Source organism: Orcinus orca, chromosome 2 (genome assembly GCF_937001465.1).
Source record: "Orcinus orca chromosome 2, mOrcOrc1.1, whole genome shotgun sequence".
In the NCBI taxonomy this organism is placed as follows: Eukaryota; Metazoa; Chordata; class Mammalia; order Artiodactyla; family Delphinidae; genus Orcinus; species Orcinus orca.
The window spans coordinates 101,321,976-101,341,467 of NC_064560.1; the positions used below are offsets into that span (position 1 = coordinate 101,321,976).

The 19,492-nt window shown below is 36.4% G+C and overlaps 1 protein-coding gene across 11 annotated transcripts in view; it reads right to left on the reverse strand.

Annotated features, from left to right (window-relative positions):
• Positions 1-19,492, reverse strand: part of TCF12 (transcription factor 12) — a 391,021-nt gene that overhangs the window by 239,539 nt on the left and 131,990 nt on the right. The gene's annotated exons all lie outside the window — the stretch shown is intronic.

Here is a 19,492-nt window from a genome sequence, read left to right on the forward strand (position 1 = left end):
TAAAATCTGATTCTAAATGAGGAGATCTATTCTTAAGAAAATTGCAAAGGAAGACTCAATGTGACAAGGATAAATTACCATTAACAACAAAACAGTTCACTATCCTCCTTAATGTACCTTCTGAAGCTTTGGCTCCATTATTTTCACCTTCCAATCAATCCCCAGAAAAATCTGAAAGAGTTGGAGATCTCTCAATCCAGCCATTTCTCCCTTTTCTGTTTTGAAGACCAGCCTTTCTCATCCTTGACTCCTAACAGGGTACACTTTCCCAACCCCTTCTGAGACTCTTTCTATGATGAAATACAAATGGTTGACTTCTTTTGTTTCATTCTTGCATGAGAAAACTCTAGATGTTACAAAAACAAAATTCTGTTAAGTTTAGAACCTCTTTTTCTTCAAAAAAATTCCTTGAAGTCTTCTGTGATTTAGATGAGAAGTGGTCTGTACTAAGTTAAATGCTACAAATTCTCCAATAACTAGCCACGATTCCCAAGGCTCTTTCATAGGGACCGAATTGTCAACTGAAGGACTAGGTGACAAAAGCAAGGAAAGGAAGTCAGTACTCAAAGTAAAATTTACTAATTCAGTTAGTAGGACCCTAATTTATTCTTTTTATGAATCTGTACTTCCTATATCAAAAACAGTACAGAGAAAAGATGGGTACCTACTATAAATAACACACTAAGCACAATTTCAAATGAATCAGAAGCTTTAAAAACACACAGATTATATGTAAAAACAAAACAAAACAAAAACAACAACAAAAAAAGTGTTTTTGTTTTGTTCATTCTTGGAGAATTCTTATTGAAATTCTAGATTTAAGAAAGATTCTACAAGTCTGGGGAGTATCATGTAAAAACACACTTTGTTACTAAATATTTCTCCAGTATCCAGTTACCTGTGGTCTATTTTTCAAGCATTTTCTTTGCAATCAACACTGTAGAATAGCAGATAGGATTCCAATGAGACCCAATCCAAGACAAAGACTACTATCAATCTACAAAATCCATTAATATAAAGCTACTTACGAAACTGCAAATAATTTTAGGAAAAGTTTTATTTAAAAAGATCATACTTTCCATTTGTAACTTTTTTCCTAAATGAGTTATATTTTTAAAATATCATATATCCAAAGTAAAATGCAAAAGTAAATTGGCTCCTGAAAGCAGGGTCTCAAATATTTGCACACCCATGTTCACAGCAGCATTATTTACAATGGCCAAAATGTAGAAGTGACTTCAGTGTCCATTGACAAATGAATGGATAAACAAAATGTGGTATATACCTACAGTAGAATATTATTCAGTTTCAAAAAGGAAAGAAATTCTTACACATGCTACAACCTGAGGACATTATGTTAAGTGAAATAAGCTAATCACAAAAGGACAAATAGTATACGGTTCCACTTATATGAGGTACCTAGAGTAGACAAATCCATAAAAAGCAGAATGGTGGGCCTGGGGTTGGGGAGTAAACATAACTTTCATTGATTTAGAACATACAATGCAAACTTATCTTGATGATCCTATTTCTAATGAAAATAATTCATTTTATGACTCTGAATTGCCTTTTATCAAATAATTAATAAATACGGGGGCTATGTGTTATTTTAAATACATTTGTAAAAGAAAATAAATGGGTATCTGCTATAGAAAACATCTCACACAAAATTTTAAGTGATAAATGAAATTCTGTGAAAACACATACTTAATTCTTATCAAGTGACACTAATTACTTCCACAACATGAAAGAAGAGCAAAGATTAATTAAATAAAATTGTAATTAATTAAGCCACCAACTAAAGAGTACTACATACCAAGGATACAAGACATGTAGAGGGCTCAAAGGATGCTATAGAATAACAAGGATCTGGCTAGGGTTTAAAAGAGCTCTACAGCTTTATTGTTAATGTATCTAGACTCTGAGCAGAAGATCGTGGCTGGCACTGACAAAGGCAAGAGTCATCCTTTAGCATCAACGACTCCTTTCTGCTCAACACAATGGCTGTACAAACATAGAATTATGACAGGAGTAATAAACTTTCCAAAGCTTCAGCCACAAGACCAAGGTAACCAGGAAAAAAGAAATTACCCACAGAAAATAAACAATACAGAAATTATACGAATTGATCAAAATCTGAAAAACTATGTATTAACAAGAAAATATACCACAGTTGCAATACAGTAATTAGGAGGAAAACATTTCTATTAAGATATGTCTGAATCACCACTGCCATATATTTTTCTTTCCTTCCTATTTCTAGTCTACATATGCCAATTCAACAATTTTTGAGATGCCAGTGCCTCAACTTACAGATTAAAATGGTAGATGTAACAGAAAGTTTAGGAATAAATAAGTAGCAGAAACACTTTTGAGTCTTGCTTAACTTTCTAATTAATCTATTCTATTTCTCTGCAACGAAATTAAAAGGGTTAACCAATAATTTAATATAGAGATTTAAATGATACTTTTTTAATCTTTTATATACAGAATCTCTTAAGTACCTGCTTTTCTGAATGGAATCAATTAAAATCCAATATATGTTTTGATTCCATGTGCCTCATTTTAAAAGGCTTAATATTTTATTTAACATTTTTCAGTAAAGAACAAACATTAAATTTTAGACCGTATATCTAAAAACACTGGTTTGTGAATTCAATGGAACAATCTGCTTCCTTCTCTTGTGAAACATTTAATAAGGAAAAGTAACTGAAAGCAAATCATAAATTACTACACATACAGGCACTTCCCTAAGAGGCTGGGAGCCTGAAGAAGGAATACAAGGTGTAACCAAGTTTTTGAGATGTCAGAGAGCAAGACTCTTGGAGGAGCAAGTAAACTTAGCCAAGTAAAATATCTAGCATTACTTTCTTTCCTATGAAGGACTCAGGTACTACTTTGCCTGCCTCCTCTCTACTGCCACCATCTTTTTTGACTGAAAGTGCTCTCTTTCTTGAATCAGTATAAAATTATCTCACAGCTTCTATCCTACTACTTCTTTCATTCTCCTAGCACAAAATCCTAGAGACTTCTCTAGGTTTTTAGCCATTAGCAAAAACTGGAAACATTTTTTTGGGGTAGTGACTTTTCTATACCCTATACACCTGTTCCACACCACCCCCCGCCAATCTGGGCCCCCAGGGGCTCAAAAACAGTACAGGTTTGTGTACATGAAGCATTATTCAAGATTTGTTAGGCTCAGACAAGACCTACCTGGAGGTAAAAGGGGTGAATGAGGAGTAAAGCTGCTGACTAGCTCCTCTCCCACCTGCTACCACCAGACCTATCACCAAAGACTCTGTCACCCTAGACTACGAGGGTGAAGGGAGAAACACGTCTGGAATTGTAAAATATTTCAGGTACTGGTGGGGAGTCTAGAGAGCAGAGAAGTAATGAAAGGGAAAGCGGGGTGGGGGATACACAAAATCAAGAGAAGAGTAGTTTGGATATCCCTGCAGCAAAGCTATAAGAAAAACAAGTCAGGGCTTCCCTGGTAGTGCAGTGGTTGAGAATCCTCCTGCCAATGCAGGGAACACAGGTTCGAGCCCTGGTCCGGTAAGATCCCACATGCTGCGGAGCAACTAAGCCCGTGCGCCACAACTACTGAGCCTGCACTCTAGAGACCGCGAGCCACAACTACTAAGCCCGCGAGCCACAACTACTGAAGCCCATGCGCCTACAGCCCACACACAGCAACAAGAGAAGCCACTACAATGAGAAGCCTGTGCACCGCAATGAAGAGCATCCCCCACTCGCCGCAACTAGAGAAAACCTGTGCACAGCAACGAAGACCCAATACAGCCAAAAATGAACTTAAAAAAAAAAAAGCTTTTCAGAAAAACAAGTCAATACAGCCACATTGCTTTGTATTATGCCCGAGAGTTATTCCTTGTGGAAAAGGGACATATATAAAGTTGGGAGGAACAGCACAGTGGATTGTATACCTCTCTTTCTCTCTGTCTCTTTCTCTCTTTCATGCACATACACACAGCTTTTGGTAGCAGTGAAATCAGGTTTTTATTCTAGCAAATAAAAGGTACTTCAAAAATATCAAAGCCCAACACTGTTATAAATAAGGAAAAGATAATATACTTTGCAGGACTGCCATCTGCTATAGGATGATTCAATAGATGATTTGATAAAAGAAATCTGATTGGAGATAGCTATGTCAGATAACCAAAGCTATGGATGTATCTCTTCAGTAGTTTCTTCACTCAGTTTTATTTGTGGGGTAATGATATTCCTTTAGATCAGACTCAAAGGCTGCAATCAATTGTAAAATAACATACACCTAAAAACCCACCACCACCATCTTTTATTATATTTCTCAAATTTTAGATACTTATGAAATAAACCTACCGATGTGTTTTTCCAGAAATTCACTGTGAAACAGAATCAATTAGAATATAAAAGCAAATCCTTTCTTTTTATGCTACACATTAACGAAAAACAAAACAGAAAAGCTATGGAAATGTTGAAATTGTACGGAAATATAAGACCTGCTGCTTCATATGAAGTACATAACATTGGTTACAGAATTTTTTATTTACTTATTTATTTTTTGCGGTACACGGGCCTCTCACTGTTGTGGCCTCTCCCGTTGCGGAGCACAGGCTCCGGACGCGCAGGCTCAGCGGCCATGGCTCACGGGCCCAGCCGCTCTGCAGCATGTGGGATCTTCCCGGACTGGGGCACGAGCCCGTGTCCCCTGCATCAGCAGGCAGACTCTCAACCACTGCACCACCAGGGAAGCCCGAATTTTTTTTTGTTTTTTTACTAAAAAATTGAGATTCTGTAAAATGAATTGTCAAATTAAAAAGTTTAACTCTTTTTAAAGTATGTAAGAAAATAAGACCAGTAAATGATTTAAAGGAATCACCTTTTTAGGTCATCTTTAAAATTAATCACAATTTCTATTTGGAATTGATGAGAACTAAGATTTTAAAAGTAGGGATATTCCAGTGCCAAAGTACACTAGAATAAGATAATTAAACATGACCAATTTCAAGAAAATGGCTAATTTTGAAATTAACTTCCAAACAGTGATTTCGCTATGCTATTTTTATTAGCCACATCACTCTATATAAATGTCCTGTAAATATACAATTAAACAGGACATTCTAGTGATTTAATCAATGAAGTAAGAGTAGATGGTCAAAAGGAAATGGCAGGTCTATCTGTTTAGGAAAAATAAAAAACTGCCTAATGCCCAGGGATTGAAACTAAGTTCTCAAAGGGCAAGCAGGTATTTTGTACCACCTTGAGAACTATCTATGTAGTGACCTGGTATATTGAGGATTTGCTCTGATTGTCTGAAGAGACATTCTAATAACCCTGTCAAAGCTCCTGAGCCATCTCCAAGCCTCCCCTAAACTATCTGTCAAATTTCTGGAAACAAGAAAAGGCCCTCCCAGGGCACCTAAAAGCAACTGCCTTACTCCTCTGGAATCTAAACAACAAAGCCCTGCACCTAAACAACAATGCCAGGTGTTTTCTTCCACAGAGGCACTAAGAAGTCCACTCTAAAAAAGGCCTGATGCCTCTTCTCCAACTCTGGGTAAGTCTCAGCAAAAAATGTCCCTATTCAGTCTCTCAATGATACAATCCCATTAGATTTACTTTATAAACATTTTCAAAATCTGACTATGACTCACTATTTTAATTTCATTTTATTTTATATTTATTTATTTACTTGGCTGCACTGGGTCATTTGTTGCAGCACATGGGATCTTCGTTGTGGCATGCGGTATACCCTGACCAGGGATGGAACCCAAGCTCCCTGTGTTGGGAAGGCGGAGTCTTAACTGCTGGACCACCTGGGAAGTGCCTGACTCACTGTTTTTAACATGATCATTTTAGTCTATGCCACCATCACCTCTGTATTATGGCAATAGCCTCCTAAAGAGTCTCCCTGCTTCTTACCCCTGTGACAGTGTGTATACTCTACATAGGAACTAGAACGACCTTTTCAAAACAGCTCAAATCCTGTCAATCCTATGCTCAAAATCTACCCATCTCATTCAGTATTAAATCCACTGGTCTACAGTGTTTCATGGGTTCCACCTCCCACCTCTCTGACTTCATCTCCTACTATTCATTCTCTTAGATCACTCTTTTTCAACTACATGGACCCCTGTTTTTGCGCAAACACACTGAGCATGCTTCCTCCTTAGGGCCTTGCCACTTGTTCTTCCCTCTTCATAAAATGCTTCCTCCCAGATATCTGAATGGTTTGTTCCCCTAATTTCCTTCAGGCCTCTCTATTCGAATATCATATTATGGGGGGATGTTTACAATCTGTTTCCCCCCCCCAGTAGATTGAAAACTCCAGGAAAACAAGAGTATAGTCTGTTTTGTTCAATATTTTATGTTTGGTGCCTGAAACAATGCCTGACACACAGTAGGCACTAATAAATATTTGTGGAAGAAATAAATGTATAAAGTGGAAATAATACATTCAGTTTAATATAAGTGGGGCTGAAACTGGTTCCCTATTTGTTAGCTTACCATTCTTCTTTAGAAATAATTGAAACCAATATTCTAAATAAATGAATAGTAGTTTAAAAATTCCAATGAGAAGCAGTTAGACTATAAATGACTCTATGAACTAGACAAGTAACTACCCCCAAAGAGCAAACATTATTTAAAAAGTATTAGAGAAACCTAAATCCTCACTAGGCTTGGTGGCTAAACCACACACAGACGTTCAATATCACAGCTTTGAAATAACATCATTACATGTCCTAAGAAAAATCACTTTGTATTCACTATAGTACAGCCTAATGTACACTGCTATAAAAGGAACTCTAAATAAAAAATGTTCCAGAAGTTTCATGTAGTCAGCATGATGTTGGGATATTTACAAATGTGGTTAGAAATGCAATAATCTCTTAAATTTGTTCTTTTTGTGTGTGTGTGTGGTACGCGGGCCTCTCACTGTTGTGGCCTCTCCCATTGCGGAGCACAGGCTCCGGACGTGCAGGCTCAGCGGCCATGGCTCATGGGCCCAGCCGGTCTGCGGCATGTGGGATCATCCCGGACCGGGGCACGAACCCGTGTCCCCTGCATTGGCAGGCGGACTCCCAACCACTGTGCCACCAGGGAAGCCCTAATCTCCTAAATTTGGTAACACATCTTTCATATTCCCTTAACCACTCAGTTACCCATTGTATTAATTTCTACCTTGCCAATATTTTGAGTAACTATCCCTTGCTCTGATTCAGGTCCTGTGTATTGCTTATTCTTCTATTATGTTCCATGCCAATCCACAGTTAACACTGCCAGCACAATTATCTTGCCATAAATACAAGTTGGATCACATCCATTCACTTTTCAAATATGATCCTCTGCTGCCTCAGGAATAACACTCACACTCCTGAGGTAGCATTCTTCATGGTGGCCTCAATCTACTTTTTTCAGCTTCAATACTGAATACTATATTTCTCAGAAAACTCAATGCTTGGGATTCCCTGATGGCACAGTGGTTAACAACCTGCTTGCCAGTGCAGGGGACACGGGTTCGAGCCCTGGTCCAGGAAGATCCCACATGCTGCGGAGCAACTAAGCCAGTGTGCCACAACTACTGAGCCGGCGCTCTAGAGCCTGTGAGCCACAACTACTGAGCCTCTGTACCACAATTACTTAAGCCCACGCATCTAGAGCCCGTGCTCCACAACAAGAAAGCCCGCGCACAGCAACAAAGACCCAATGCAACCAAAAATAAATAATGAATAAATAAATAAAAATTAAAAAAAAGAAAACTCAATGCTCCAGCCTCATAAAGACATTAGTCACTCCCCAAACATGCCAAGCCTTGTCACACATTCATATTCTACTCCTATTGCTTCCTAGTCCTAGAATATCCTCCCTTATCTTTTCCCCCACCTACTGAGTTTCTAATTTTGAATCAGTCTAAGATCGAATGTCCTCTCTTCTGAGAAGTGTTCTCCATCAACTAAGTCAATATTAATCACACTTCTTCAGAAAGTAATTTGTACTTACTTTGTCTTCAACACTGACATTTACTTTTCACGTATACCCTACCAATAAAACTTTATAACAGGGAACATACCTCGTTCATCTCTATGTACTTCTGGTACTTCGCAGAAGTGTGGTATTTTGCATTCAAATGTCTAAGTGGCTAAGGCACATATAAAATTAGGGCATTCACATGGCAGTCCGTCATAAGAATTCAGTTAACTAGAGATGGGTTAAAAAAAGAAATTCAAAGTAGAAGAGGGATGTCTAGCAATCTAAGTAGATCTCCAAGAATTAGTAAAATAATAGTAATTATTATTATTTTAAAAGTATTATGTTTAATAAGTATTATTTTTAAACGCAGATTGCAAATATGCTGGAGGCAATCTCAAAACTGAACTAGTGAGTTCAGCTTCCAACATGATGTACTATGCTCCTACAGACAGCTACTATAAATTCTGGAGAAAAAATATAAATATAAAACAAACTACATAAAGACTCCACCTTAAGAGTAAACCTAAAGGGTCTACCAGGAAAATGAACAAAACCAGGCTGATTTTGGATGGGAATATAAACTTGGAAGAAGAGACCAGAATGAGTTTCTCCTTTTAACAGCTTTAGGGATCAGCACAAGTGAGTTTCCCATTTTAAAGCTTCATCCCGCAGGCAAGCAGCAGCCACAGCACGCAAGAACTAAAATTCCAATAGAAAACTTACTATCTTTCTGGAAAGAAGAAAAACAGGAAAGAGCAGGACAACCATAATCACCAGAAAGTAAGGACAGAATCCCCAAAAGGAGAGAGGCAGAAAAGATGAGTCCCAAATTTTGGGCACATCTCTGCTCAAGTCTTTGGATGAGCCCTGACGTACACATTCACAGGGCAGTTTGCAGTTGAGGCTGAAAGAATCAAATCAAATTGAGATTTGAGCAGCTGCTAACCTCAGGCAAGATAGAGTTTTCACTCTGAGTGTGATCCAATTAATGGCTCACTAAAACACAGAAATCAAAACTCTTTGGAGGAACATAAAAGAAACCAAAATTTCCACAAATAACATTCATAGTATCTATAACACAGCCAAAACTCCTTGACAATGAAATGTGACCCAATCTCAAAGAAAAAGATAATCAAGAGAGGCCAACTTCAAGATGACACAGCTACTGAGATTTTCAGACAAGGGCATTAAACCAGGTACCTTACTATACCCAATCAAGTAAAGGACATATGCTTGTAATGAATGAAAAGACTGGAAATCTCACAGAGAAAAAGAAAACACATACACACAAAAAACAAATGAAAGTTTTAAAAATTAAAATATCTGAAGTCTAAAAAAAAAAATTATTGGATGGGTTTAAGAAAGGAATGGAGATGACAGTAAAGAGTGAATGAATTTGATGACAGATCAACAGAAATAATTCAATTTGACAAAAAATTAAAAGAAAATAAACTGGGTCTTAGAGACCTAAAGGAAGATATTAAAAAGTCTAACATAGAGAGAGTCTAATAAGAGATGAGTAGGTCTAATAAATCTAATAAGAGAACAAAGAGACTAGGGTAGAAAAAATTTTTGAAGAAATAATGGCCAGAAAATTCATAAATGTGGTTAAAAGACACAAATTTACCAGTTAAGGACACTCTGTAAACCCAAAAGGATAAATATTAAGAAAACAGGATACCATAGTCAAATTTCTGACAACCAAAAATACAGAGAAAACCTTGAATGTGGACAGAAAAAGGACACATTACATACAGAAGAACAACAATTCAAATACTGCAGACTTGTCTTTAGAAACTATGAATGTCACCAGATGTGGAAACACATCTTTAAAGTACTGAGGCATGGGGATCTCAGCCAGAATAAAAATATCCTTCAAGAATGGAGATGAAATACATTTTCAAATAAAATAAAATTAAGAATTTGTTACCAGCAAAACGTCAGTACAAAATACTAAAAGAAGTTCTTCAAGCTGAAGGATATGTTATCAGAGAGAAACCTGAATCTTGAGGAAGGAAAAAAGAACATGAGAAATAGTAAATATAAGAAACTTTTTTTTTCTTTTAACTTCTTTAAAAGTTATTTATATAAAAACTGTAACATTCTCTCACAGGAGTTACAATGTATTTAGCTGTAATACATATGACAAACATAGCATAAAAGAAGGCAGGGGTGGGGATAAATAGACCTATAAGGTTACAAGATTTCTACATTTTATGTGAAACAGTAGAATATTAACTCTAAACTGACTGGGAGAAGTTAAGTTAATGACATATATAACCTGAGAGAAACTACCAAAGCAGAAAAAAATGCAGAGGCATCACTAAAAAGCCAACCAATAAATTAAAATGGAGTCCTAAGAAATAGCCAAATCCAAAAGAAAGAAATACATTTGAACAAAATACAGAAAGAAAAAACAGAAAACAAATGAATTAGTACACCTTAATCTAACCATACAATAAAACATTCCATTTTTGTCTGAGGAGGAAGACAAACAGAGAAGCATCAAACAGATACTACTCATTTCAATGAGAACACACCTCATTGCTCTGTGAGCTCACAAAGTTCATGCTGTTGCTCTTCTTCAACAAGACAATTATATTTGGGTTTGGTGCGGGAAAAGAAAGATGAAAATATTACATTGCCCTTGCACATTGAACAAAAAACATACAGTACCACACCACTGTGAAAACTGCATACAGAAGTTTTTAGGTTGTTTATTTTTATAGTACCCATCAGGATCATAAGTCAGTACCAATAAAGCAGCTTCTGCATAAATACATTTTGGTGGATTTTTGCTGATTACCTAACACAATTTGCTATTTAAAAACAGCTGTGTGAGCAATTACTATTCTTAATTCCACAAACAATTCTATTCATTTCCTGTAATAAGGCCTGTGTACTCCCTGCGTTCAAGTCTTAGACCATTAATTCCTGTAATGGCAACACACTCTGCCTCTCTCAAAGGAACTCTGTAAGAATTTTTCCATCGTGTTTTCCTCATATTTTAAAATCCCATCCTCATATACTCTTCAAACTCCCACTCATTTATTTCTAAATTCACAAAACAAAAATTTACATTGACTACCTTCACTCCTTTCAATTTATGCACTTACTCATTAATGAATCTCCTGCTAGTATCTAGCCTCTTCCTAGACCACACGAGCAAAACCCAATGCCAGTCACAAAGAAGGCTCTCAGTAAACATTTGTTTATATGATAAAACTGAACTCTTTCATGTCATCAAAGGTTATTCTAATCATAAAGCATAAAGGCCCCTTCTTGGTCTTAATTTCTTAGATCTCTATTGAAGAGGTCTACAAATTTCTCCTATAAACAACCAAACAGTAAATATTTTATGTCTGTGGGTCATACCCTCTCTTTACCAACTGTTCAACTCTACTACTGTAGCACAAAAGGAGTCAAAGGCGATATGTAAACAAAGAGTAACTGTATTCCAATAAAACTTTATTTATAAAAACAGGTGATGAACCATGGACCATATTTTGCCTACCCCTGCTCTATGGCATCCAATACTGTTAACCACCTTGCCTCCCTGGGATTTGCTGACAATAACCTTTGGGCCCCTATTTCTATATATTAACACTTCCCCTTCTAGTGAAAAACTAAAAGTACCTGCTCTTCATTCCAAGAACTTCTCAATTTATGCTCTACCCCTTCAACTGCTCACTCAGTTTTATGATTTTGACCATCCCATCTGAATGATCAATTTCCAAATGCACACTCCCAGCTTTAAGCTCAGTTCTGTATTTTGCATCTTGAATCATCAAATTCCTACTGGAAGCTTTCATTCAGCTCTCCTGCCATCATCTTAAACCCATATCTGAAACTAGACTTTTCACATACCCTTCACTTCCTCATATGCCTTTGGACCCTAATTATTAATATTTCTAATACTACAGGTAGTACTATAATAGTTCAGGTCAAACTGGCATCATCTTTGATTTTCTCTTCTCTTCTCCCTCCACTATCCCTATACTGAGTATTCTTTATGAATGTCTCCTGAAGCAGCTTTTCCATTCCTACTACCACCTTTTTATTCTGAGCTTTCATGATATCCTACTTAGACTCTTTTGCTAGAGTCTCTCTGAATCTCCCTAAAACACTATTTCAAAATATTTAACCTAATAATAGCCTGCCATTGTAGTCTTCCTAAAACAAATCTTCAAAACATATTACCCCCAGATTTAAAAAGTAAACACTTCCAGTGCCCCACCACCAACAGAATTAATCCCAAATTCTTCAACCTGAAACTGAATATTTACTCCTCTGTTCCACAAATGTTTACCATCAATTGTGCTAGGTTTTGTCCCTCCTATGTTTAAAGCCTTTGAAAACCCAGTTGCAATTGCCTCACTGCTTCCAACCCTAATAGTCAAAAACGCTAATTTCCTATTATGGCATACACAGTGTCATGCTCTAGGGAGGACTCTAGGCACTGTTGACAGAGACATGCACAAGACACAGAAACCCTGCCCCTCAAGGAGCTGTCATTCAGTGTTCTGCATTCAAACTCATCTGTAACCATGAGGCACATTCATTGTACACAGTACTATTCATGAACACTTATTGCTCTTATTATTCCTCTTGGCACTTCTATCTCCTCTACACTTAATTCTTACTGATTTTACGCTCACTTTAAATTCCACCTCTGCTGTAAAACATGACCAACCTCCTTAATCCTTACTAGGTCCTCTCTTTAATATTTATACTTATAAATCTACATCGCACAGCACAGAAGTTATATTGTTCTTAAGAGAACACCATCCAACATGGGGTCTCAAATTAATTTAAGACCAAAGACCACATTCAGTCCTCATTCTGTTTCACCTACAGTGCTAAATACATAGGAGACACTCAATGAAAAAGTTTTTGTGTACAAAATGACACTGCTAATTAATATACGGACAGATTTTCTAGTAGCAGCTACAGCTTTTACTTACCTACTTACATTCACTTTCCCCAGTCCCACGATGAACAGTATGAGTTTGCAAAAGAGCATTCATAAGGGATACAACTGATGACCAAAGCACAGAACAAAGGTAACCACATCAAGAAGACACTCAAATGAAACACCTGACATTAGCTCAGAGCTCTAACGGAATGAACTAAAACTCTCTTGTTCATACTCACAGGTATTTATTACAGTAACATGTAAGCAAAAATTACTGCCATGTAAAGATTTCTAAATTTTATACTCTCATAATTAGCGTCTAGCCCTAAAAAAATTGAATTTAAGTAATTTAAAAACATCTACAACTTATGAAGGTGAATAATTACATCAAAACACTCCCCCACCATCCAACTTTTAGAGCTATTAAACTAGTTGAAAAAGTTGAACATTGCCTATGTAATAAATAAAGCATACCGCTCTCTTCTTAAATCGAAGTATAGCTGACTTACAATATTGTGTTAGTCTCAGGTGTACAGCAAAGTGATTCAGTTATACATATGCTTTTTCTCAGATTCTTTTCCATATAATATCTTCTTATCCATCTGCAATATAATTATTCTCCAGTCTGTGGGTGCCTACCCAGGGGTATGGGACTTAATTATATCATGAGTCCACTCCCCTACCCATTTCATTGTTGTCCCTTCTTCATGTCTTTAGTTGTAGATCTTTTCTGGTAGGTTCTGTTCCTTTTCACGGACAGTTGTTCTGCAGATATTTGTGAATTTTGGTGTATTTGTGAGAGAAGGTAAGCTCAGTGTCTTTCTACTCCGCCATCTTGGCCCTGCCACCCATATCACTCTTGAAATCTCAGAGTATTTTTAGTTTAAAAGTAAAGGACTGGTTATCAAAATTATTTACCAGGAACTTAAAATTTACATTAAAAATCATCTCTATTATATAACAGAATATAATCTGGACAGAAAAATAAGATCTGCACCCCAAATCTTACATATTGCCTGTGGGCATGGAAAATGATACACTTTGCAAAACTAGCAGTTTCTTAAAAGATAAAAACACATATATCCTTTAACACAACAATACTATCCCTAGGTATTTGTGCAAGGTAAAGTGAGAAAAAAGTACACCCACAAGGAGTCTTTTACATGAATATTAAGGATAGTATTCATAAGAGCTAAAACTGGAAATAATCCAGGTACCCATCAATAAAAAAGATGAATAAAGGAACTGTGGTTTATTCATTCAATGCAATACTGCTCAACAATACAAAAAAAACCAGACTAGTGGTGCATGCAACGACATGCATAAATTTTGAAAACATTATGCTTAATAAAAGATACCAGATACCAAAGATTGATTTCATTTATATGTTGACCTACAACAGAAAAAACAAAACCATAGTCATAAAAATAAAGACTGTGGATGCTTCTCAGGTAGAGAGTTGACAAGGAAAGAGTAAAAGGGATATAAATGGGGTGAGGAAAATGTTTTATAAAACAACAAAATGTTCCTAAGTTTATTCAACTGAAAATAACAATTATAAACTGTGGACCAAACTTTTAAAAACAACTGTTTAAAGACAAGGAAGAATAAACAAAAGGAGGCAAAAACTGAAAAGAATCTGATCAGTGAAAAAATATAACCAGACTCACTAGGTAAGATCCAAATCTTTATGATTTGTCTGATGACGGCATTTCCCAGGCAGCATGGCATGTGGTGGCTAGATAAGCAGAAAGCCACTATTTTCTTTGCTTAAGGAAGGAGCCAAAACATAGAATTTGGGAATGCCAGTGTGGCTGGAAATTAAGGAGGGAAACAAAGAAGGAGAAAGCCACAGCTGGGTTTCAACTGCTGGGTACCAGGGAGGAAAGTAATTAGAGGGCTTGATAAATAATTTGAGCTTTCCACAGGCCTGCCTTAACAAAGCATAAAATCAAGCCTCAAGATAACTGACCAAAAATGTTTAACTACTTACAAATAATGTAAATTCTTATTTGTTTTATAGAGCAAAAACAAAACTCTGCAGATGAAGAGAAACTAAAACCTCTATAACACATCTTCTACATTGAAAACTATGAAATAAAAAATTAATAGATGTGTGGAGAAATTAAAATGTGACCTATAGTCTAGGAAACACATTCCATACAGCCACATCTCAAGATGACAGATGTTGGAATAAGCAGAAAATGATTTTAAAACAGCTATTATAAGTATTGAAAGACTTTAAGAAAAAGATGGTCAAAATGAATGAACAGATGGAGACTCTCAGTAAAGAAAAGCTTTTGAAAATGGGAATTGCAGAATTTAAAATTACAATAACTGAAATAAAAAATCTGCTGAATAAGCTTAACAATGAACTGGAACCAGAAGAAGAAATGGTAAGTGACATTGAACATAAAAAATATTGGGAAAAAAAGAGTAGAGCTTTAGCTACCTGTTAGACCATACTAAATGGTCTAAAATACATGTAATCTGAGTATCAGAAGGAGATGAGAGAAAAAATGAGGCAGATTATATATCTGGAGTAAAATTTGGCAAAAAGTTTCCCATATCAGTGAAAAACATCAACTTGTACGCAAATCTAATGAGCTCAGCAATTCTAAGCAGGAGAAATTTAAATACTAACAAAGCACAACTTGGAATGAAGAGTTTAAAATTTTAAAACAAGAAACATACTAGTACCATAGTCAAGTGATAGCTTTAGAAACAGTAGTGGGTACCAAAAGCAAATAATCCCCAATATTAGATACCATAAGAGAAAGAGACACTGACTTCTAAGGTATTCTTTGAAGTTCAAATAGAAGTCTACACATGTGTGGCAAGGATGACATGGTGATTTGATATAAAAGCACTAGCCTGGTCTTTGCTGAAGCAATAGAAAGCAAACATCTATAAGTTTTTTCCTTTAGGGGCTTCCCTTGTGACGCAGTGTTTAAGAATCTGTCTGCCAATGCAGGGGACACGGGTTTGAACCCTGGTCCGGGAAGATCCCACATGCCGCGGAGCAACTAAGCCCATGCACCACAACTACTGAGTTTGCACTCTAGAGCCCGCGAGCCACAACTACTGAGCCTGTGTGCCACAGCTACTGAAGCCCGCATGCCTAGAGCCTGTGCTCCGCAACAAGAGAAGCCACTACAATGAGAAGCACGCGTACCAAAATGAAAAGCAGCCCCCGCTCGCCACAACTAGAAGAAAGCCCACGCACAGCAACGAAGACCCAATGCAGCCAAAAATAAATAAGATAAATAAAACATTTTTTAAAAATGTGTAAAATCCAAGCCTTACCTTTCCATTACCTTTCAAACATTATCTATTCCTACAATCAATATCTCTCTTTTTCCAATTTTGGGACTGGCAATATGGAATAAAATGAATGATTATTACTAATGCAAACATCACAATGCTATCATATATTTAAAATAATAATGCTTTGAAAAACTGTACAAAGAACTTAAAGAAAGACTGTTCATATGATTCTTTCAGAGGTTCCTGAGAAATTAATGCATAAAAACTTCACCGTAAAAGTGAAATACTATTTTAAATTAATATAAAATTAAAAGTGAATTTTATCATATTATGAGCATATTTGGTCTTATGTACATAAAACTGTAAATTTGTGGGTTCCTAGAGAAGAATGGGTACATACATAAGTCAAATAAACAGCAGCATAACAATGTTAGGTTGGTACAAACCAAAATGATATAATAAAAAAAACTATCCAAATGATAGAGAGTGCATGCTTTTTGTAAAACAGGAAAGAGATCTCGGTCTTTCACCATGGTTTAACTTCAGTGGAAGAATGTGAGTGGTGGCTTAAGGTTGGTAAATTCTTCCAATTACACCCAGGAGATAAAACTAAATCTAAAGGGTGAGAAGGTAAATGCAATGTTATTTTTGAAAATTTAATGCAAGTGAAAGGCAGAAAATTTTATGTTGTTAAAATGTGATTTATATCCAGTGTTTAAAGGAAAGGTTTATTCAGCTGAGGGTAAATTTTGTCTACAAAATTTTCAGAAATATTTGTTTTCCCTCACAATCCAAATAAAGCAGAAGAGGGGAAAGTCAAGAATAATTTTTTAATACCTCTGTGCTATTGCAGTAAGATACTACCGTCTAACACTTAAAAGCTGATCTTCAGTTTCTGCTCAAGGTGAAGATCTCCATAATCCAATCAATCTGTGGTCATTCAGCACCATTACAATTTCTTATATTAAGCATCTCTACTAAACTACTAAAATTATTATTATTTTTTAAATGAATTTATTTATTTATTTTTGGCTGTGTTGGGTCTTCGTTTCTGTGCGAGTTCTTTCTCTAGTTGCGGTGAGCGGGGGCCACTCTTCATCGCGGTGCGCGGGCCTCTCACTGTCGCAGCCTTCTCTTGTTGCGGAGCACAGGCTCCAGACGCGCAGGCTCAGTAGCTGTGGTGCATGGGCTTAGCTGCTCCGCGGCATATGGGATTTTCCCAGACCAGGGCTTGAACCCGTGTCCACTGCATTGGCAGGCAGATTCTCAACCACTGCACCACCAGGGAAGCCCTAAAATTATTATTTTTGAATAGTTTTAAGTGTATGAAATCGTTATCCTGTTCAGTATTTCTGAAAATAAGATTGTAACTGATACACAAATAGAAGACAACCTAATCTAACAGAATGGTTTAGAGACCCAGAGTTAGCAAATACAGGTTAAGAGGTTAACATCTCACAATTTTGCTCTATAAACATCTATGATAAAATAACCTATCTGTACCTCTGAGAATAATTTAAAACGTTTCCCAAGTATCATTCAGAAGGCCTTTCAGGTATTTAAAACCCTACGGAAAAAGTGATGTCAATGGTAAAATGCTGGCAAAATACTTTTAGTTGACAATATTTCCTTAAGTCGGCACCTATTCATTCGAACTTTGTGGCATTTGGCTGAGTTAGCCATTATTCGCCCCTTAAAACCCTAAACCCAAAGAAGTTGTAAAGATAAAATGCATAGTTTAAATGGATTTCTCCCTATGAGCAAGGAACTAGACTTAGCTTCGTGACCTCCTCAATTATGTCATTAACAAGACAGGGGAAAGGATGGGTAAAATATGAGGAGTTTATAAATTGTTCAGAGCTGCTTTGATAGAGAAGAGGAAGAGAAAATAACTATACTTAGATTTCATAGTGATCAAAAACAGATCTGTCTTCCACCAACTCAGCAAATAAGCACACACTCAATTCTAAGTAATATATCCCCTTGTTTTATGTATCCCCTTGTTAGTCTCAAAGTAAAAAGGCTTGAATTGCACTGATTTGATTTACTCAATTCTGTATCTGCATACAATACCAAATATCTTAATTATCTGGTATTCTTCTCACCTCTTCTCAACATCTGAATCTCTGGTCTAGTTTTTCCTCCAGACCTTCAAACCAGCATTCCTATCTTTGATCACGTTAGCTTTCAAAGCTCCTACTATCCCAGGAAAACCACTCAATTTCTCCCTTGGTGTGCCTTCACTTAGAGTAAGTTATTTATTCATAGAGTGAAGAAAACTTAACACATTCTAAACATTTAATATATTTATTCCAGAAGTTTTAAGAGTGCCTGAAAAAATGGATCTAGTTGATTTCCTTCTATACCCAATTTCGCTACTTAGTCTCTAACTCTGTCCTTTCAGCTCAACAAAGCATATCAGGAAACTACCAAAGCCATATCCAGAAAATAATGCTCAGTCAGATGAACCCAAGCACAATCCGAGGCTTTTCCATTTACTAGGTATGTGATGACTCTGTCTCTTCTTCTATAAAATGGGGTTTAATAATAGTAAATAACTCACAGACTGAAGATGAGAATTAAATAAGATGATACTTATTATATACTCAGTATAGTGTCTGTCACACAGTAAATGCTCAATAATATAAGCTGTCTGAAACTGCAGAGATGGCCTTTTAATTCTCATTGTTAGAAAACTCATTTGGCAGTCTTGCCACATGAGAAAAATTGTGGAAGGTCGGTATCTGTTGTTTAACGAACTGACTGGATCTAGGTTGTATTTCCCATTTGTGGTATTACCTTTTCCAGTATCAGTTCCTCTCTGACCGGAATAATGATAGCCTGCTGGGGCAATAATCTTCCTCAACATGAATGATTGATTATTCATAGTAAATGACGTCATCTCTCAAAGTCTAACCACAGAGTAGAACACTGACACAAGGTGAAGCCCACTGTGAAGGTACTCAGGCTGCAAAGACATTCAAGTTTATGCCAAATCAACTTCATTTCTTCCCTGCTTTTATGAGACAAAACCCTAGAAAATAAAAAAGAAGTAGTACAGTCGGCTCTCTGTATCTGCAGGCTTATCATCTGCAAATTCAACCAACCATGGATGGAAAATAGTTGAGGAAAAAATCCCAGAAAGTTCCAAAAAGCAAAACTTCAATTTGATGTACACTGGCAACTATTTATATAGCATTTACATTATATTTACAACTATTTAGATAGCATTTACATTGTATTAGGTATTATAAGTAATCTAGAGATGACTGAAAGTATATGGGAGATGTGCATAGGTTATACACAAATACTATGCCATTTTACACAAGGGACTTGAGC